General features: G+C 47.4%; 1 long non-coding RNA gene across 1 annotated transcript in view; it reads right to left on the bottom strand.

Moving 5' to 3' along the window:
- Window positions 1-22,228, bottom strand: part of LOC140911185 (uncharacterized) — a 466,388-nt gene that overhangs the window by 276,077 nt on the left and 168,083 nt on the right. The gene's annotated exons all lie outside the window — the stretch shown is intronic.

Raw genomic sequence — 22,228 nt, 5'->3', positions numbered from 1 at the left:
TTGACTTTGAAACATTCTTATGAATCTATATGTTAATCATAATTCCATTCACTACTAAAGCAAGTTCAGAAAAAGTTATAAAAGGTAATTATAACAATGGCAAGTGTGGTGGTTTTTTTAATAAAGACAAGATTATAATTAATAAAATGATTGCATTTATTTATAGAAACAATGTTTCATTGATAAAGAACTTGGTATAAAGATGGAGTGAAATCAGAATTCTAGGACTCTGCTTTCATATTTGAAAACACTCACTGGTACAATCTAGGTTTCAGAGTAGCAGCCGTGTTAGTCTGTATTCGCAAAAAGAAAAGGACTTGTGGCACCTTAGAGACTAACAAATTTATTTGAGCATAAGCTTTCGTGAGCTACAGCCTCCACACAGTGGCAACGGAAATGAAGCATGGCCATGCCTTCCCCCTGCCTCCATCTCTTCTTCGCCAAGGGAACCAGGCCATGGCTGGGCAACCAACTAGCAAGCAGCTGCCCCGGCCTAGTGGCTTTGGGGAGTGGGGACTGGCCAGGTGTGGGAACTCAATCCCAGCCCAGTGGAACATGCTGCTAGGTTAGAGCCAACAGGATATGGCGTTCCAAGAGCATCAGGCTCCAGCTCATCTCCAGGGCCATCAAGTATGTGGCTGCCCTGGGGGCGAGGCAGGACCTCAGCCACTGGTTACCTTAGGCTGGCAGAGCAGTGGGAGGGGGAGAGATGGCCAGCTGCATCCTGGCACATGCATCCAGAGCTGGTGGACTCCTGCTCAGGTCCTGCTAGGAGCAGATGGAGCTGCAGCACCCGGAGCTGCTGTTGTGCCAGCTGCCCGAGGCCAGGACCTGGCTCTGCTCCTGTGGGTGCAAGAGCTGCCTGAGCATGTGCATCCCAGCAGAGCTGTGATTCACCTCACTGGCCCTGCTGTGCCAGTACCTGCTCTGAGCCAAGAGCCTGACCAGTCTGGCCAGGGTGCTGCTTTTCTCCATGGCCTCATCATGGTCTCCGTCCCTGTAGCTGGGGCTACAGGTGAGCAATTAAAAAATATACAGCATTCTAGCATGTTTTGTGGAAGCCAGAACAGCATTCAAGTACTTAATTTTTTAGGACTCAAACATTGTTTGTGTGTCCCTGGAGAATCACCACTCCGGAGTAAGAGAATATTTACATTTATAGAGCACCTTTCATCCCAAAAGTTTCCAAAGCACTTTACAAACTATACTGTTTACAGACCCTTGCCACGGAAATGTAGCCATGGCCACCTCCAAGGATAGAAGGCGGCAACAAATCAGTATTCTGCAAATAACAATATGGGCAGAGACACAAGGGTAAATCACTATTTTTACTAAAAATGCCATGTTATCATTAGTGTCTATCAAAGAAATCTCATCTAAAAGACCCCACACACATTACATGGCATGATTTGGAATTCACCTACTTGGGAACGAGAATGGTCTAGTTAATGCTGCCAGGATCTGAACTTGTGATTCTGAGGACTGAAGGCATTCCAGTGCTGATACACTGACTACTAGCTGATGCCCTTCGACTATATAGTTCAGACAGACAAAATTCTGCCTCAGGGTTGAAAGAAAGCATAGGAAAATGTCCTCCCTAACCTTGATAACACAACCTTACTCTCTTTCTTCAGATCCCTACTCAAGACACTTTTCACTCCAAATATTACCCTCACCTTTAAAAAAAAACCAAACAATTGGGGTGTAATTTTCCCTATGTCATAAGAACATAAGACTGGCCATACTGGGTCAGACCAAAGGTCCATCTAGCCCAGTATCCTGTCTTCCGACAGTGGCCAATGCCAGGTGCCCCAGAGGGAATGAACAGAACAGGTAATCTTCAAATGAGCCATACACCGTCGTCCATTCCCAGTGTCTGGCAAACAGAGGCTAGGGACACTGCCTTCCTGGCTAATAGCCATTGATAGACCTATCCTCCATGAACTTATCTAGTTTTTTTTTAACCCTGTTATAGTCTTGGCCTTCACAACATCCTCTGACAAGGAGTTCCACAGGTTGACTGTGCATTGTGTGAAAAAATACTTCTGTTTGTTTGTTTCAAACCTGCTGCCTATTAATTTCATTTGGTGGCCCCTAGTTCTTGTGCTATGAGGAGGAGTAAATTACACTTCCTTATTTACTTTCTCCACACCAGTAATCATGATTTTATAGACCTCTATCATATCCCCCCTTAGTTATCTCCTTTCCAAGCTGAAAAGTCCCAGTCTTATTAATCGCTCCTCATATGGAAGCCGTTCCATACCCCTAATCATTTTTGTTGCCCTTTTAGGAACCCTTTTCAATTCCAATATATCTTTTTTGAGATAGGGTGACCACATCTGCATGCAGTATTCAAGATGTGGGTGTACCATGGATTTATATAGAGGCAATATGATATTTTCTGTCTTAGTATCTATCCCTTTCTTAATGATTCCCAACATCCTGTTCACTTTTTTGACTGCCGCTGCACACTGAATGGATGTTTTCAAGAGAACTATCCACAATGACTTCAAGATCTCTTTCTTGAGTGGTAACAGCTAATTTAGACTCCATCATTTTATATGTATAGTTGGGATTATGTTTTCCAATTTGCATTACTTTGCATTTATCAACATTGAATTTCATCTGCCATTTTGTTCCCCAGTCACCCAGTTTTGTGAGATTCTCTTGTAGCTCTTCGCAGTCTGCTTGGGACTTAACTATCTTGAGTAGTTTTGTATCATCTGCAAATTTTTGCCACCTCACTGTTTACCCCTTTTCCCAGATCATTTATGAGTATGTTGAATAGGACTGGCCCCAGTACAGACCCCTGGGGTACACGACTATATACCTCTCTCCATTCTGAAAACTGAATGTCATGTCATGCTGTATCTCATGTAAAGGCCAATCCTGCACCACTGAAGTCAATGCAAGTTTTCTCATTGACTTTAATGGGAGAAGGATCTGGCCTTTAGCTTGTAAACTCCTCAGAGCAGATACTATGTTTTTGATATGTCTCTCCAGTATCCTGCAAACCTACAGATATATGTACAAATGTTAATCAATAATAATAATAATAATTAATAATGCTAACTTTGTGGGCACTCTACCATTTGACTTGAACTCCATAAAGTTGTCCATATCTAAAGACTCTAGCTGTCCTCAGAGATTATTAAAATTACCATCCATGAAAGCTATAAGAATAACAATAGCAGACCAAAGGCCAACCCACCACTAACAAAATAGCGCATTATTAATAACATACACAAAACTTCCACGTCTCAGATCCCGCAAAAGCTCTCAACCCCACAAAGATCCCAAAACTCCACAAGGTCCTCATCTCCCAATCCTATATATCTCAACCTTCCCCAAATGTCTGTTCAAATAGACTTGTAGTGTGCCCTGGGCTATTTGATACAGGGAATGAGACAGTCTTTGAGTTTTATTGGCTACAATCAACTCCTTGATCTCCACCTCAAATCAACAGTCAGACCAGAGCACTGATGTCACGAGCTTGTGCCAAAACACCACCTTACAAAGTAAGCTGCTGTATTCTGAAGCAGTGTCAACTTCAGAACGGGTTTAAGGGTAGCCACATGTAGAATGTCTTGCAAAAGTCTAATTCTGAGGTGGCAGAGACCTGAAGGAGTACCCAACTGAAAGAAAATGTTGCAACCACCTGACCACAAGCAGATTGATAAAGTTAGTGGCATGACGAGCGGTTACAATTCTCCTGCCTAGTGTACATACATATATATTACTTTTCCACAATTCGATTCCTGGTTCGAACTGGATTCTACGCTCTCAACTCCTCTCCAATTGTACTCAACTCTTAGTAGGATCAGATCCTAAGTTATTATAAAAATACCAGTGTTTTTAGAATGCCAGGAATGTGCCAGATTTGGAATTTATAAATCTAGGCTTACATTTGTTAACCCAATTAAACCTGACTGTGCCAGATACAGTAGCTGATTTCCAGTCTGAATTATAGATTTGGAACAGTGAGTCATGGGGTGATCCAAAGTATATGTAAATCAAGCACCAATGATTATCTTAAAGTAAACCAAAAAATCAAAGATTATCATTTTGTTTTTAAATAAAAGGTTTTTGATATCCCAAGTCCTTAACAGACTCTCGAGTGGCTGCTGATCTGCCTGTCCTCAAAGAGGCTTATTTGTCTCTCTCCTCCCACATGAGCCCGTCTAGGTCTCTTAAGGAATGTACTGGCCTGGGGCTCAAGGATAGGCTCGCCAGACGCTCTATCCTTCTCTACTACATTGGATCCACCTGGGTCAGATAGGTTTCAGTCTGGGATATGCATAGAAACTCCTTGGGGATCTGTTACAGTGGTGCCAACCGGGGCAGGAAGCTGGACCGAAGGGCCCTTACCTGTACTACTGGGCATTGGCTGCATCCACAGTGTGTCCAATGGCCTCCATCCGTGGCCTGAGAAGGCCTGGAGGGGGAGGAGTTGACTGAGCTCTGTAGTCAGAGGCATGGCTGGCTGCTGGTGCATGCTACAGGGACTTAGGCATGATCTTCCACATGCATGCTGCCCTTCTGAGGTCACTCCCCTATTGGAGATAGGGGGAAGTTGCTTGCCCTGGAACCAATTGTTTTCTCATCCTGCTGGAGGGAAGAGAACACAAACAACCCTGCCCGGCCTACGCTGCATCTTGTCCAGCAGAGTCAGCCTTACCAATCCTGCCTGGCTCCTTCTCTGCTTGACCCTAGACTGGGCTGTGAGGGATACTGCACTCTGCCCACAGAGCTGGCTGAGCTCCCCAGTGAGACACTCGAGGGAGTAAAGGAGGGGACACAGACATTTCCTTTTGTCTCTGGCTTCTCTCAGCCTCAAGTATCCAGGCTCCAGCCACTACAAATGCCTCAGAAGGGGAAGCAGAGCTGAGGGGACAATCCTGACAAAAAGCAAATGTGGACCTATGTCACAGCTAGGAATTAGACACATTATTGAGCTGACTTGTTAGTCTACAATTTGAATGGAGTTTAGAATTTCTCTCAGAAGAGCTCTGCAGTGGGAGGTCTGGCTGAACTGCCAGCCACTGGGAGCGGGGAGAAGGGAACTGGAGGGGACTTCAGGGGAGAGGGCATTCTGCTGCTGCCTGTGACTGACAGGTCTTGTTCTGCCTCCAAGGTGAAAGCACGCTGAAGTACCCTTTGCAGCAGATCTGAGGAACTTAGCCAGATGAAGAAAAATGTACTTTTAGCTATTTTTAATATGGCTTAGCTGCTGGCAATGAGAAGAACCAATGCCATGAATGAAAATGACCCCTCTGCAGAGGTCCAGCAAAAAAATCTATGTACCTGATTGAGCTGGATCTCTGAAGAGGAGTAACTTTCGTCCAAGGTGATCAGCAATCCATGTACCACCAGCAAGTTCTCCACAATTTGAGAACCACTGGTTTAGTGGGTTGGTGGTGGGCAATAAACCTGTTAATCTCTAAAGACACTGGTCTGAATCCAGAAGTCAATAGTAATTGAAACGCTGGCACCATCTGCTGATTGTTCTTTGGGAAATGTCAGCAAGGAGTCCATTTCACAAAACCAGACCTACCACCAGGTAATACCCAGCCACCTTGCTGGCAATCTCAACAGAGGACTGGGACCTCTCACAACTAGAGATGGTCCTGCCATGTCATATCCTGCAGGGAAAATTGGCAAGCCAGAGTGGCGAAGCTTACACTTCCGCTATCTCCACCACACCTGCAGACAGAGGACTTCACTCTCCAGAGTGATCAGTCTAAGACCCTTCAGAAGCACTACATCCACTAACACAAACATTAAAAATGGAAATGGTATTTAAATCTGCAATACCTTAAAGTACTCTGAAGTTTTAGTGGTCTGTCAATGGGAGTGCTACAGGATCAGGCCCCTATTGTTTGCTTATTAGTAGGATTTTCCGGATGTAATGATAAAATACCCAATAAACGAGGAAAAGTGAATGAGGTTTTCTAACTAAACAGTGCATTTTGTAGATGAAAAATATATAAATAAAACAAAAGTCCTGGCTCTTTGTCTCTAGAGCTATCTTACATTTCCAGGCATCCATACACAATCACTCATCTCTCTTGTAGGGATCTGTTTTTCCTGTAATCTTCTTTCATACCTCTGGAGCCAGAGAGCTGAAATATTCCCAAATACACTTAAAAGAGGCCATCAGGATTTACCAGCTCTATTAGCGTCAGGAGATTTTTTTTTTTTTACAGTACTTGGATATAAAAGTAGGGGGATTGATGCACTCAAGAGGGAGGATCTAAGGTATGAACTGAGCAGTTTTGAAGGATGAACATCAAATCTGAGGAGAAGGATTGAGCTGATCTTTGTTATCTTATTGTTTTTTCTTTTTTAATAAAGCCAACCCCCACGAAGGGAGCTATATTGTACTTTTTCCACAGTGCGGGGAATATGTGTATAGAACAGATGGAGTATCCCTCTTTGAAAATGTGCCCTGAAAGCAGTTTTGTGAGGGAGATGTGACCATCTCTTGAGTGAATACTGAGTTAGGATCACTCAGATCCTAGATATTCTGTCCCTGCACCACTGAGAACCTGATGTTTACAAGTAGACAGTATTCAAAGTGTGGAAAATTAGTGATAACTCCCCAAAATTGATTATAAGCTCTGTTTTCCCCTGCCCTCCTCCCCGAACTGGCTGCAGTGAGAAGTCAGGGTATGGTTTAGTCATCTAAACCCTGCAATACAAACACTGGGGATAACTGGAGCTTACAACATCTCTACATGATTTTAGGTAATTGGGGAAAAGGATCTACATACTATCAGCATAGTTAGTTACTGCAACATTCAGGTGTTATTTGCTGAAAAAGCAAACAGGGGAAAAAAACAAATCAGAGCCCTCGCTTGTACTCCTGACAGAAGCAAAACTCCCACTGAAGTTAGTGGGATGTTTGCCCATTACAGTGAGACTATAGTATCAGGCATTAAGCCAGTTATTGTTTGAATACTAGGCCAGAAAGTTGAGTCAAAATGTCCTGTTTTTCACTGGCACTTGAACTATGCAAAGACATTGAACTCTATTCAGAGTCCTGTGAGTCTAAACTTGTGATGTGCATTTAGAGTGACCACAAAAAATGTTCCTCTTCTTCAGTAATGCACATTCATGTGATCTTTATGAAACAGAGATCATCAAATCCGAATCAGAACACAGACTGTGTGCTGAGGAGACTGTTTCGATAATAAAAATTAATTGGAATGTTTTACAGACACCTCACTGGGAAGGAGCCAGTAAAGGAAATAACTTGTTCTCGCAACATAAAATCCCCGTGAGGACACTCTTATTTAGTCAATACTAATCTAGTGGGTGGGTGGTAATAAGTGGTTCTATTGCTCAGCAGCCAATTATGTGCAAAGGTAAAGAAAACATCTAAAGCGAACTGAAAAATATACCAATTCACTATTATATTTTGTCACTGGATAACACTCTACTTAAAACCATATTAAATATTTTAAATTCTGATGTTTAAAAAAAATACTGCAAGAAGCCCACCACGTTTTTCCTTAATAAACTAGTGTAAGTGAAGTTAACCCCCTTTTCCAATTTTGCAGCAATGTATCCACTAAAACTTCTCTGTGTTTTTTTCCATGCTGTGTGGAATGCCCTTCGTGTACCCACTACCCTATCTTCTTTAAGACCCTCTTCAAGACTCACTTTAGCCATGAAACCTAAAGGACATCAACCAACTAATGCTGGCTGGCCCGTGAAGCAGTCAGCAACAGCTGATATTTTTCATATATTTGTTTATATAGATGGGAAGTTACACATAGTTTCAAATTACTCATAACCATCCTGTTTGCAGGTATTTGCCCTCTATAACAACTTTTGTTGCTGTTATTCTCATCCTCTTCCTCCTCTTATTTGTTAGGGTTTGTCCATAGACTTCTCTGCATGGTTACCAAATGAAGCTACATTGTTTTAAAGCACACTTAGGTATCCACACCAGGGGGTTACACCAATTTTAACTAAATCAGTTTCTAAATCAATTTAAATCAGTGCTCAAGCTTTTTGTAGACTGTCTTTTACATTTATTTTTATGTCGTGTTTCACATTAGATTGTAATCTCTTTGGAGCAGTGTGATGCGCTGTGCAAACCCCACACTGGGAAACCTAGGGTTAACTGGAAGCTCTGAGTCCACATGGCCCCACCCAGCCACACCAGTTGGGCATGCTCACAATGAAAAGTCAACACGATATCGAGGTTTGACATGTACCCAATGCCCCTCGTGGACAAGCTACTTGAGAGATTGGGGAACGCCGAATACATCTACACTCTAGACTTGACCAATGGGTACTGGCAGATCCCCCTGATGATGGAGTCCTGGGAAAAGATGACCTTCCCTACCCCCTTTGTACTATACCAATTCACAACTATCCATTTGGCCTTCATGGAGTGGCAGCCTCCTTTCAGTGACTGATAGACTAGGAGCTATGGCCCCATGCCCAGTACACACACCTATATTGATGACATAGTAATCTATAGCTGCAGCTGGGAAGACCACCTACAGCATGTCACCACAGTTATTCAGGCTGTTGAGAGGGCAGGGCTTACAGCAAACCTGGCCAAATGCTGCCTAGGACAGAGGGAGGTGACATATCTCAGACACACCATGGAGCGGTGCCAGCTGCACTTCCTGGTGGACAAAGTCCAGGCCCTGACAGATTGCCCAATACCATTAGCCAAAAAGCAGCTGTGACGTTTCCTAGGCTTGGCCAGCTATTATAAGCAGATTGTATATGACTTCACCACAATAGCTTCCCCCTTACCACCCTGGTGAAAGGCCCTAGCTCCAAGAAAGTGTAGTGGATAGAGGCCTGTCACAGAGCCTTCAGGACCTTTAAAGACAGGCTAATCCAGGGGCTAGTTCCCTTCCACCCTGGCTTTATGAAGCAATTCATTCTGCATGTGGGGCTGTGCTGTCCCAAGAGGTCCAGGGCAAAGAACATCCAATCCTATATATGAGTAGAAAGCTGTTTCCTCGGGAGTGAACTATTCGACAATCAAGAAAGAGGCCCTGGCGGTGAAATGGGCCATAGAGGCACTTTGACAGTATCTCCTAGGGAATTTCTTCCTACTCGTCACAGACAATGTCCCCATTAGGCAGCCTAACTCCATGAAAGACACCAATGCCTGGATTATGAGGTGGTAGGGTGGCAAGGAAAGGTACAACTTCCAGGTACTACATTACCCAGAAAGTGCACACAAAAATGCCGATTTATTTTCTCAAGATGGAGGGGGTAGCAGGAGGAAGCCTTGCCTCTTAGCCTGAGGGGGAGGGTGTGTGATGGGGTGTATAAGCCCTGCACCAGGAAATCAAGAGTTAAAGAGCAGCTCTGGGCCAAAAAGACCCCGCCCAGCTTCACCTGCTCACAATCAGGCAGAGCTTAAAAGGAAGCAGTCCACCTCAGTCAGGGTGGACAGAGCCAGGGAGCAGTCCTATGCTGGTAGTTCTTGCAGCAAGGCTGTAGGAACTCCACATCACTGGGACCAGTCCCCACTGCAAAGCTGCTGGAGGCCCCCATGGAGACAGGGACAGAGGGCCAAGAGTGAAGGAGAAGAGCCTCCAGATCACTGTCAGTGAGAACCCCCACCATGAGTTCACAAGCCGACCGTTGTTGTGACTTTGGAGGGTGCTGCAAACGCAATGGGAAGTGACCCAGGGAATAGGCTTGGAGGCATCCACCCTCTCAGACCGTATATCTGACCAGCCAGTCACAGGGCCCTGGGTTGGAACCTGGTGGAACAGGGAAGGCCCAGATTCCCCTACCATCAGCCATGGACTCTCACTATTAGGGCAATACTGACCCAGACTTTCATCACTGGGCAATACCACAGAGCTCAGACACCAACCCCCCTGGCAAGCTGGAGCCTGATCTAACTGTGGTTTCATACAGCACCTAGCACAGTAGGGGTTTGACTCTGCCTGGGACCTTTTGGTGTTACCACAATGCAAACAATAGTGGTTGGAGGAAAAACTATGACATGCTGGAATACGCTGTAGTACATGCTTAGCACAATGTTTTTCTCTAGATTAAGGTACCTTGCAAATGATTCTTGACTTCCTATTCTCTGCCTCTGGCACATAATAGTTTGGTCTCTGTGGACTGTAATATTTCGGTCTAATTTTAGTTGTTGGGTGGTATTGTTGGCTTGTGGTATGCAGAAGGTCAGACCAGATGATCCAGTGATTCCTTCTGGCAGTCACACTTAACGCACGTAGCATCTGTTCTGCAGTCACTGAGAGAGGCTGGGCTCACAGCGAACCCAAAGAAAGGTAAGTTTAGCATGCAGGAGACCAAATACCTTGGGTATCTGGTACGGAACGAGAAGATACAGCCCCTACAAAATAAAACCAAAGCTCTAGAAAAAACTCCAGCTCCAAAAGCAAACAAAAAATCGGGTTAGGCCTTTTTTGGCCTGGCCAGTTATTACCGTTGTTTTATCCCCCATTTTGTGACACTAGCAGCACTGTTGACAGACCTGACCAAGACGTCAGCACCAAATATGGTACTATGGATACATGAATGTCAGGGGACGTTTCAAAGCATAAAAGACATTTTGGGGCAGCAGTCAGTGCGCTGATGCCCTGACTTTGCCTTACCATTTATCCTAAAAACAGATGCATCCACTCTAGGCTGGGGGTCTGTACTGTCCCAGAACTTCCAAGGGACAGAACATCCAATCCTCTATCTGAGCAAAAAACTTCAGCCATAGGAGACTAAGTACTCCACCACAGAACGAGAGCGCTTGGCTATCCGCTGGGCAGTGGTGGCACTGTGTTACTACTTACTGGGAGCCCCATTCCAACTCCTCACAGACCATGCTCCTTTGAAGTGTATGCAAGCCATGAAAGACACAACCCCCCAGATTACACAATAGTATCTGGCATTGCAACCTTATGCCTTCACAGTAGGACATCGCCTGGGATCCCAGCATGGGAATGCAGATTTCTTGTTGACATTGTTTTTGGGGAGACTCCCCGACCCCAATCCTTTCTGCAAGGGGAGGTACGTGACAGGGTATACCACACTATCTGAGGCCCCGTTCTGGAGGCCTCGTGACCCTGCCACATCCCACCCCCAAAAAAAGGGCAGTGGAGGGGGTCCTCCGAGCTGCCTAGTAGTAGTAGATTGGGACACAGCCAATCAGGGCCCAGCAGCCTAGCATAAGACGACCTGCAGGGTCAGAAGGAGTTCAGTTGCCTGCTGGAGTTGTAGGAGTGTGGCGGACTGACAGAGCTACAGAACCCCGGACAGGGCAGTACTGACAGAAACCGGGGAGAGCGAGAATGAGCCCTGAGCTGGTTGCTGGGACTCAATTAGGAAAAGGCCCTGATGTAAGGGTGAAGATGGCATGGGGCCACAGAGAAGTGGCCCAGGGAATTAGAGAAGCTGTGCAACATAATTAAAGGGACACAGCAGATGGCTGCGATATACAGGGTTCCTGGGCTGGGACCCAGAGTAGTGAGTGGGCCCAGGTTCCCTCCATTAGCCACTGGGGGGAAGTGACCTGGACAGTGAGGCACCCCAGCGGGGTAACTGAACTGTAGTGGCCCAGGTGGAGAGCTGCAGCCAGGAAGCCCCAAGAGGGTGAAGACATTGTCTCCAGGCAGGGAGCCCTGGGGCAGTGCTCTATCCCATAGGAGGGACAATCAGAGAGAGAGAGTGTGCAGGGTTCTGTCAAGCCGGGCCTTAAAAACCTCTAAGGATGAAGATTCCACCACCTCCCTAAGTAATCCATTCCAGTGCTTCACCACCCTCCTAGTGAATTAGTTTTTCCTAATATCCAACCTAGACTGCCCCCACTGCAACTTGAGACCATTATTCCTTGTTCTATCATATGCCACCACTGAGAACAGCCTAGCTCCATCCTCTTTGGAACCCCCCCCCCTTCAGGCAGTTGAAGGCTGCTATCAAATCCCCCCTCTCTTCTTTTCTGCAGACTAAATAACCCCAGTTCCATCAGCATCTCCTCATAAGTCATGTGCCCCAGACCCCTAACAATTTTTGTTGCCCTCTGCTGGACTCTATCCAATTTGTCTACAGCCTTTCTGTAGTGCACGGTGAGGGGGGCAAGGGGGGGACTGGATGCAATACTCCAGATGTGGCTTCACCAGTGCCAAATAGAGGGGAACAGTCACTTCCCTCGATCTGCTCTTAATGCTCCTATTAATGTAGCCCAATATGCCACGAGCCCTCTTGGCAACAAGGACATATGCATATCCAGCTCCTCGTCCACTGTAATCCCCAGGTCCTTTTATGCAGAACTGCTGTTTAGCCAGTCAGTCCCCAGCCTGTAGCGGTGCATGGGATTCTGCCATCCTTGTTGAACCTCATCAGATTTCTTTTGGCCCAATCCTCCAGTCTGTCTAGGTCACTCTGGACCCTATCCCTACCCTCCAGCATATCTACCTCTCCCACCAGCTTAGTGTCATCTGCAAACTTGCTGAAAGTGCAATCCATCCCATCATCCACATCATTAATGAAGAATGGTGCTTATGATGGGAGATTGCAAAAAGGTTCTTTCCTTAATCTCCAGGACCCACATGCAGATGAGGGCCCAAATCCTGAAAGAACAGTGACACAGATACCCCATTTAAGTTGCAGGATCAGGCCCACTAACTTGCTTTGCTCCAATTGCTTTTGGAGGAATTAAGAATCTCTGTCCTTAGAGCAAGGATATATTTTTCTTTAAATACTACATGGAAAATGCAAGTTTTTCCTTTTAAAAATGCCACAGTTTTTTTTTAAAGGCCTAACAATTCTTCAGTTTCTAGCTCTCATTTAGGGCCTCATCTTGCTCCCACTGAAGTCAGCAGGATTTTTGCCATTGACTTCAGTAGGAGCAGCAGCAAGCCCTTTCTTTCCCCCAAGTTTTTCGCTCATGTTTTCCTATCTTTCATCTGCCTTTCTCCAGCAACATCCTTTCTGTTGACCTCTAGACACTTATATTTAAATCCTATTTATATGTCACAAATGAAAAGAAATGTGGTGGTCTCATATTGGTCCCTGGTGAACTTCTGTACACATGATAAATGCATCGTGCAACCTAGCACAACTTGTGGTCTCTTTCCAAGTAAGCTTCAGTACTGATATTTGACATAATTGAGGTGTAATGGCTAAGCTTTGTGAGGGAAATTTGTTCCGTGGTTGCCTGTATTATGCCTGGCCCTGGCTAGTGCATTCAGTTTCTTCACTTTCATATGCATCAAATTCAACCAGAAGTGGGGTTTTTTTGGGCGGCGGGGAGATAATTATTGGGAGAGGGGAGCAGAACTTAGCAAGAGAAGGAAAAAAAACAATCAATGCACTCACTGTTTATCAAAAACAAGCCAAACAAGCACACCCTATTAATTATGAAACCTTTGTGTATTGGCTTTCATACAGATTAGGCAGATGAAGTGACACAATGTGATAGCACAGTATGGGCCAGTTAAACAAACAAACACACTCTTTAAACTAATATTTTCATGCACCAAACCAAAACAGAGTGTCAGAGAATGAAGCTCCTTTCAGCAGAGACCATTTCTGCTATAGGAATTGGCCTCTTTTTGTTAGCTACATATTTTAAAAATTTATTTCCCTCACTTTTGTTTCATCTTATGTAATTATTGTACTTTATTACTTCTATACTGAAAAGCTGCTGTTCAACAGTAAGACAAGTGGATATGCCCTCTTGGCTACACATTCATATTATTTTATTATAAACATTAATCACTGGTATCTAGGAGCACTTTACAGGGTTTAAACTGGAATATATTAGTAACATATGGAGCAAATACGCTGTGATCCCTGACAATGCTGTGATTTAAAGGACAGAGACAAGGAAAATGATATCAACTGGGCTAAATGCCCATGATTCCAGAGCTTGCAGCTAAGAGAAAGTCCATTTTAACATTCGAAATATGGTCAATTTGGGCTTTGACATACTTCCATTTGGAGCAAATTCCAAAGGCAAGACCTTGCTATCAAGACCTCTCTGCTTCAAGCTCCTGGGTAACTTAGCTGCCTTCATCTCTTAGGGCAAGTTAAATGAGGCTGATAGAAGAAAGTTAATGAAGTACCAGGGAAGAGTGAAATCTCCCCAACAAGATAAAGAGGATTGAACTGGGGAAAATAGTTATTATTGGTTGTATGGCTTGAGTGAAGCCATCTACTAATCCTTCACTCTTGGCAGAGAAATGGAAATTAAGTTGCACTGTTAAAAGGTAAATTAGCTCCTGGATATAGTGTCAGCTGCAATTACAGCTCCAGGTCAATTTTAAAGGTGACCTGAAAAGTAAACACACAAAAAAAACAGTTTGAAAAGAAAAGAAAGAGGGTTCTGCTTGTTATTTACATTAGAAATTCTGTTCTTGTCTACTCAGTTTTTTCCTAGAAGACAGTGGACAACTGGAGAAGTGGTAGGGTTCTGACCACAGAGATAGCATGTAAGTGAAGCCTAATTACAAGAGGGAAAGTGATTTATATTCAGACTATTAAATACTTTGCTTCTGATTATTTTTGTTAACTCAGATGCTTGAGAAACACTTGGGAGAAATATTCAAATCCTCCCCCTCCCCCTTTGCATTTCAGGTAAGAGTTGAGAAATCTCACTATCCACAGAGGGGACCTCCAGTGATTCTCCCAGAGAAACCAGGCTTGACATTCCTGATACTTGTAAGATAAAATCCTTTCAGGCCTTCAGCATCATTAGGAAGCAAAACAGGGCACAGCTCTAGCTTTCCTTTGCTTTGCAGAGGATGGAGTCCTTTGCTCCTCACCCCTACCATTGGCACCAGACCCACCAGGGAAGGGCACAGTGGCCCTCTGCCTCAGTCAGGCAGAGACTCCAACAACTTCATTGCGGAAGAAGTCTTCAAAGCCCCTGTCCCCTAACAGCAGCAGAAGATCTCACACACTCACTGGTCCAGTAGCCTGGAGATGGCAACTAGTCAGCTGTCCCCTACCATCTTCCAAACTAATCTACATTGAACTAAGCCTTACAGGATGATCAAGTGCATTGTGGAGGACGAATGCTGAGTCTGTTCACACTGGACGTTACTATTTCTGCAAGGTCGGAAGATGGGCTAGGAGGAGGTTAACCAGGAGATCTCGCGATTTTGTGGGGCCATGGATGGGGAGTGTGTAGATAAAAAGGTGAGGGGAAAAGTGTAGCCAAAAGCATAATAAAATATTCGTGAGGAGCTGGAAAAGGGGCTGCAGCCTGGCACACTGACAGAGAGGAACTTTAGAGGGATATTAGTTTAACAATCAAGTCATATGTTAAGTACTTAGGTCTATGTATATTTTCTAAAGTATGTCACATGAGCAAATTTGCATTGGTTTGAACAAAAACCAAAACCCAACACAGGTGCATTCAAAAAGTTCATGAATCTATGTCTGATCTAAATTTTGAGTTTGTAGTCTTTTGAGGAATTCTTCAGCCCTTTCTACTTTAGTTGATTTTAATGCTTGTGCATACTCTTTCTCCCCCTGAGCCTGAGTGTGCTCTCACCCGAGTAATGCTGCAACTCCACTCACTCCAGTGGCATTACTATTATTTGCAGTGCCTAAAAATCAGAACCCCATTGTACTAGGCACTGTACAAATACAACAAAAAGATGATCCCTTCCCCCAAAGAACTCTCTATCTAAGGGTATGTCTACACTTAAAATGCTACCATGTGCTGCTGAAGTGCTTCAGTGTAGACACTACCTATGCTGACGGGAAGGGTGATCCCAAGAGGTGATAGCTAGCTTGACAGAAGAATTCTTCCATGGACCTAGTGCTGTCTACTCCGGGGGTTAGGTTGGTGTAGCTACATCTTTGAGAGGTGTGGATTTTTCTGGTGTAAACCAGCTCTAAGTAAATTTCTTCATAATTTGCACCAGTGTCTTTAACATCAAAATTAGGCCTCAGATTTCTTAATTCCTCAGTATTTGCTTTCCTGGAATCTAACATTTTTGTACTGCCATTTTCTATGTGAAACCTACCCCTCCATTCTTCTTTTCTTACTGTGCTTAGTTGTAGCATTTGATCTTTTAGGCAGTTTGTAGGCTAGCAACAAGAGAGACAAAATTCCTGCTTTTTGAGCAGATCTGATTCCATCCGGCAAAGGAAAATAGTGTATACACACAACAAAAAGCCTATGAAATACTCCCTTCTCTTCGACAAAGCTCATCTTTGAGCAGTGGAGTTTTAAAAGAGTGTGATCCAATAGCCAGGCACCAGTGTGTAACAAATCTGTGTCTGCACTCTTACAAGCTCCACGGTTGCCAATCAAAACGCCTACGTGCACAATGGGGAACAGAACTCAGAAAAGTTATGCTTCATAAATATAGGTCTCTACTTCTTGAGCTAAAGACTGTATGGAGTTTAGCTGGTAACTCTGGTGGCTGTGTGTATGTGGCTATTGAATTTTTACAGTGCAATTGGTAAATTACAGTACAGGGAACATTATTAATATTTGTTTGGATACAGTAGCACCCAAAGGCCCCCATTATGATCAGAGCCCCACTTTGATAGGCATTGTATACACACAGAGAGAAAAATATAGTCTTGTCCTGACTATTTACTGCAGAAAGGGTTTATTCCATAGCACAATGGGACTAACTTCTGCAGCCACCCCATCACAGAATACATGGGGCCATGATTATACGAACTGACCCATAGTGCTTGCTGCTCCAGTATGCAAATCTCTACATTTTTTTGTTTGTTTTTGTTTTTTTAGTTTACAGGAGTAAGTGGAGTTCAGCTCAACCTTGGGAGATGGTGCAAAGAAGCGTTATGGGCAGCCATCGAGAATGTACACAAGTTAAGAACAGCAAAAATACCATGCCATTTTGCAACTTGGTTTCAGAACTCAATTGTCATAGGCATTGAGGTAAAAACAACTAGTTACCTTAGGAATGCATGAATGAATGGATCTGAATGAAGTTATGATGACAGAAAGACAGCTTCTTCAATGCCCTAATAGGGGACAGGGCACCCGTGTGTTAATCATAAATATCCAAAAGGAAAAGAGGTGAGAAAAGAGGACGAAATGTCTTTACCCTAATGCAGGCTGCCATTTGTACACCGATGGGATTGCTGTTTGAAGGTCAAAGATGTGTGACAACGTACAGAAAGGATGTCTACCCCTAATTATTTCACTTTGGTCATTGGGGTTGTGAGTTCAATCCTTGAGGGGGCCATTTGGGATCTGGGGCAAAAATTGGGGATTAGTCCTGCTTTGAGCAGGGGGTTGGACTAGATGACTTCCTGAGGTCCCTTCCAACCCTGGTATTCTATGATTCTGTGATTTGAGAGACATGTAGGAACCAACTTGCCTTGGGTAGCTGCTGAGATATGGGGAAGGAGTTAACCCAGTGTAACAGGGTCGGGCCAGATGGCTACAGGAGAATAATTTTTTTTTTTTGAAGCAGAAGAGAATTTTATTTGTGTAACACTTACAAAGAATCACCAAAAAGGATAAAGCAAAACTATGCAACAAAACAAAAGCAAACACAAGGTATAACACAGCAGCCTTCAGGAGGGAGAAGTGTTCAGGCTAGCCTGGGCCCAGAGTGGGGGGGCTTCCTCGACACTCGTGGTCTTCCACCCTCCTGAGTTACCTGGTGGCCTAGAGCGGGGGAGCTTCCTCGACACTCATGGTCTTCCACCCCCTCGAGCTACCTAGTGCCACGCCCAGTGTCACCGATTATTCCTCTCCTGAGAGTGCCTGACAAGATGGGCACGGCTGCGGGGTGGCGGTTTAGGGGTGGGGGCGGACGTACACCCACATGTCATAGGACCCCTCCTAGGTGACAGTGATGATGGTATCCACAGCGGCAATGGCTGGGGCCTCTCGCTCTTCCCCTCAATCAAAGGGTCAGATGGAGGGAACCAGACGGGGTCACCGAGCAGAGAACCTTGGACAGCGCCCACTGCTCCTCAAAAGCGTCAAGGGAGTCGGTGGACGCCGCCCAGAGGAACTCTACCCGGATACCTGAATGTACTGAGGATCGGAAAACGGCTCTACAATCGCAGGACGCTTCATTAGCCAACCTCCCCTCTCTGGTTTTATAAATGGCTGTTTTAGCTAGGGCTAGGAGGAGGTTAACCAGGAGATCTCGCGATTTTGTGGGGCCATGGATGGGGAGTGTGTAGATAAAAAGGTGAGGGAAAAGTGTAGCCAAAAGCGTAATAAAATATTCGTGAGGAGCTGGAAAAGGGGCTGCAGCCTGGCACACTCTAAATATACGTGCGCCAGGGTTTCCCTCACATTGCAAAAAGGGCAAGTATCCGGGATGGGGGTGAACCGCAACAAAAACACGCCTGTGCTCACAGCTCCGTGAAGGAGCCGCCAACTAATGTCCCCGACGGGCGTCGGGACCAAGGTGGAATACAGGCTGGCCCACCGGGGTTGCTCACCCTCCAAAGGTGGCAGGAGGTCCCGCCACTTTGTATCGGGGCGGGACACCAGGGTGTGGGCGTGAAGGACGTGAAGCGTGAGTGTGTATAGATATTTCCATGGTGCGATTTGGAAGTTGACCAGCTGCAGTTCATGCAGCCGGCTCGCAGTGAAAGGGTGAGGGTTTTGTTGGGATCTACGGGGTAGGGGCCCAATTGAAAGGTCCGGCGGGCCTGGGGTAGAGGGTGGGCAGGGTGCGCCCTCGTGCAGGGCTCGGTTGAGATAAGCCCGAGCAGCGGGCGTCAAGGCGGCCTTCACCTCCTGAAGTACGCGCCGGGGGGTATTAGGTCTGGAGAGCCCCATGCGCCGAGCAAGTGTCAGGGGATCCAGCCAGCCAGTCTCCCCGGTCGTAGTCCAGGAGGTCTCCGACTCTCGTGACTTCTGCCAGGACCAAACTCTGGCGCACCAAGCGGGACTCCGCTGCCTGCACACGGAGCTGGGGGTTGTGTAGCAGGGGCTCCGCGAGGAGATCTGCTCCCACGGTGACCACCACGGACCTGGTTGTTGAAAACAGTTTCCAGGTCCGGAGGAGGTCGTGGTAGAAGACCGGCAGCCCGGAGAGGTCTCGCGGAAAACCTCTCGGACAGAGATAAAAGAGCTGCCAGTCGTATCGGAGCCCTTGGAAGCGGCGCAGGAAGGCGTGCGCCAGTATGCTCCACGTCGAACTACCTGCGCTATAAAGGAGCCTCTGCAGGGCCTGGAGGCGGAAGACACGGACCTGAGTGTGCAGACGCTTCAGGCCCTGCCCTCCTTCCTTCAGGGGTAGATGAAGAACCCCAACAGGGGCCCAGTGCATTCCTGACCAAAAGAACTCTAGAATCGATGTCTGGAGGTTGGTCAGGAAACCCGGGGCCGGGACCAGGGTGTTGAGCCGGTACCAGAGCGTGGACAGGACTAGTTGGTTAAGCACCAGTGCTCTCCCTCGGAGGGAGAGACATCAGAGTAGCGTCGTCCATTTCCGGAGCCGCTCTATCACCCCACCTTCTAAATTTTGCCAGTTCTCCGGCAGAGGAGGGTGTGTGGCAGAAAGGTAAACGCCTAGGTAGAGCAGTGGACCCGCGCTCCACCGGATGGTCTGAAGCGCAGGTGGGAGGGAGCTCACCTACCGCCAGTCCCCCACCTCCAAGCCAGAGCTCTTGACCCAGTTGACTCGGGCGGAGGAGGCTGTTGAATAGATGGCCTGGCAAGCCTCCACCCGCGCCAAGTCCCCCGGGTCCTGGACCACGAGGAGCACGTCATCGGTGTACGCCGACAGGACCAGCCGCAGCTCCAGCTCCTGCAGCATCAACCCTGTCAACCTCCTGCGGAGGAGACAGAAGAAGGGCTCGATCACCAGAGCGTACAACTGGCCCGAGATGGGGCACCTCTGCCATACTCCTCGCCTGCAGCTGACCGGTTCAGTCAGGGTCCAGTTGAGCCTAACCAGACACTCCACAGAAGCGTACAGCACCTGGAGAAAACTCACAAACGGAGGTCCGAATCCAAACACCTGCAGAGTGCCCAGGAGGTACCCATGGTCCACTCTATCGAACGCCTTCTCCTGATCAAGAGACAGGAGGGCAAACGACAGACCGTCTCTATGCCCGAGTTCCAAAAGATCTCGGACTAGAAATAGGTTGTCAAAAATGCTGCGACCCGGGACAGTATAGGTCTAGTCTGGGTGGATCACGTCCGCCATCACGGACCCTAGCCACAGCAAGATTGCTTTCGCTACGATTTTGTAATCTGTGCTAAGGAGCGAGACGGGACGCCAGTTTCGTAAATCGCAGAGGTCCCCCTTCTTTAGCAACAAGGTGAGCACTGCTCGCCTGCACGAAAGAGGGAGGACCCCGCCCTGCAAAGACTCAGCCCAGACAGTGGCTAGGTCTGGGCCAAGGATGTCCCAGAACGCGCGGTAGAACTCCACAGTCAGCCCGTCCATGCCCGGAGATTTATTGGTGGACATGCGACAGAGGGCTTCTGAGAACTCGGCCAGGGTGAGAGGCAGCTCTAGTCGGTCACCCACGCTGACCATGGGGAGTTCCTCCCAGAGCACCTTGCAAGCGCCAGGATCGGTCGGATCCGGGGAGAAAAGGCTTGTGTAGAAGTCACGGGCCCTCCCACACATCTCCACCGGATCCGTGAGGGGGGCGCCGTCTTCTGCTAGAAGGCAGGTGCTGTATTTCTTGGCCCCCCTCGTTTTCTCCAGGGCATAGAAGAAACAGGAGCCACGATCCATCTCCCGAAGGAGGTGGATGCGGGATCGAACAAAGGCACCTCGGGCCCGATGGTCCTCGAGGGCCCGGAGCTCCTCCTGCTTCTCCCGGCACACTCCGCAGAGGAACGGGTCCTCGGGGCTGGCGGCCAGACACCTCTCCATCTCTAAAGACCTCCCATTCCAACTGCTCTATTGCTGCATTTCTCCGTCGGCTGGTGCCCCGAGTGTAGTCAAGGCAGAAGAGCTTGGCACGCACCTTCCCTAGATCCCACCATCGCCGCGCCGAGGGAAAGGCACGCCGCTGCTCTCGCCAGGCCAGCCAAAACTCCCGGAAGGACGTCACGAAGCCCTCATCCTCCAACAGGCTGTTGTTAAAATGCCAATAGGCTGGCCCCGCCCTCTCTGCGCGGAGGGAGGCTGTTATGGTGGCTAGATGATGGTGGGAAAATGGGGCCGGCCGAATGTTGGAGTAGTGGGCTTGTGAAAGATGGAAACGGGATAAATAAATGCGGCTGGAGAGTGGTGTGACTGATGGGCCTCCACCTGGACAAAGGTGAACGTGGAAGTGTCATCTGGGTGATGGTCATGCCAGACTTCCACTAGGGAGTGATGTTCAGCTATTCCTCGGAGAATGTTTGCGGTTGCCGGGCTCAGCTCGGCCCCTGAGCGGTCCTGTTCCTCGAGGGTGGTGTTAAAGTCCCCTCCCAGGACTAGACACTCGTGAGAATCTAGGGTGCCGAGGAAGTCGGACATCCGCTGATAGAATTGCGGCCGCTTCGGGCTCGTTGTCGGGGCATAGATGTTAACGAGGTTGACCACGAGCCCCTCCATACGGACTCGGAGATGCAACAGGTGGCCCAGCACGGCCTCAGTGACCCCTAGCACCTCAGGCCGTAGGTTGGGGGAGAACAGAGTCGCCACTCCAGCTTGTTGAATCGTGAAGTGGCTAAAGTAGACCCCGTCCCCCCACTCCAGCCGCCAGCTGTCCTCGGCGGTCGGATCCGTATGGGTCTCCTGCAGGAAAACCACAGAGTACCCCCCTTCCCGAAGATAAGAGAGCACCTGGGACCTGCGGAGAGCCATCCTGCAGCCCCTGGTGTTCAAAGTTGCGATAATGAGAGGCATCATGCGGAGGGTTGGGGGGCTGGGGGTTCCTTGTTGGCGGGGGTGTTTGTGGCCCCCGGCGGGTCGCGCAACAATCCGTGACCCATCCTGTAAGTGAGTAAATCATCACGGAAGCTGCGGGCCTGCCCGTAGGCCGCGGCACCATGCCTTCCTTTCCCTCTACCCTCCCTTATAAGGGCCCTTGTGGCCTGGAGGATTTGATCAAAGTCCCCCCATAGCTGGAGAGCTAGCTGTACCCTGTTGCAGGAGCCACAGATGTCTTCTAAGAACTCCTGCAATGCTTTTCACAGCTCATGGGGGGGTGGGGTTGCGATTTCCTGGTTATTCCCTTGTGGGGCTCTTGGTGCAGCCTCGTGGTCCACTGAGGCGGGCAGGCAGGGTGCGGACCACCGACAGGGCGTCTGACAGGCTAAAGTTATTAGGTCCGTCTCAAGCCTTGGGGTAGAAGGAGATGGCGGAGG

The sequence above is a fragment of the Lepidochelys kempii genome, chromosome 5 (genome assembly GCF_965140265.1).
Source record: "Lepidochelys kempii isolate rLepKem1 chromosome 5, rLepKem1.hap2, whole genome shotgun sequence".
Classification (NCBI taxonomy): domain Eukaryota; kingdom Metazoa; phylum Chordata; order Testudines; family Cheloniidae; genus Lepidochelys; species Lepidochelys kempii.
Note: the sequence above shows the minus strand (reverse complement) of the source record. Positions and strands in the feature narration are given on the sequence as shown.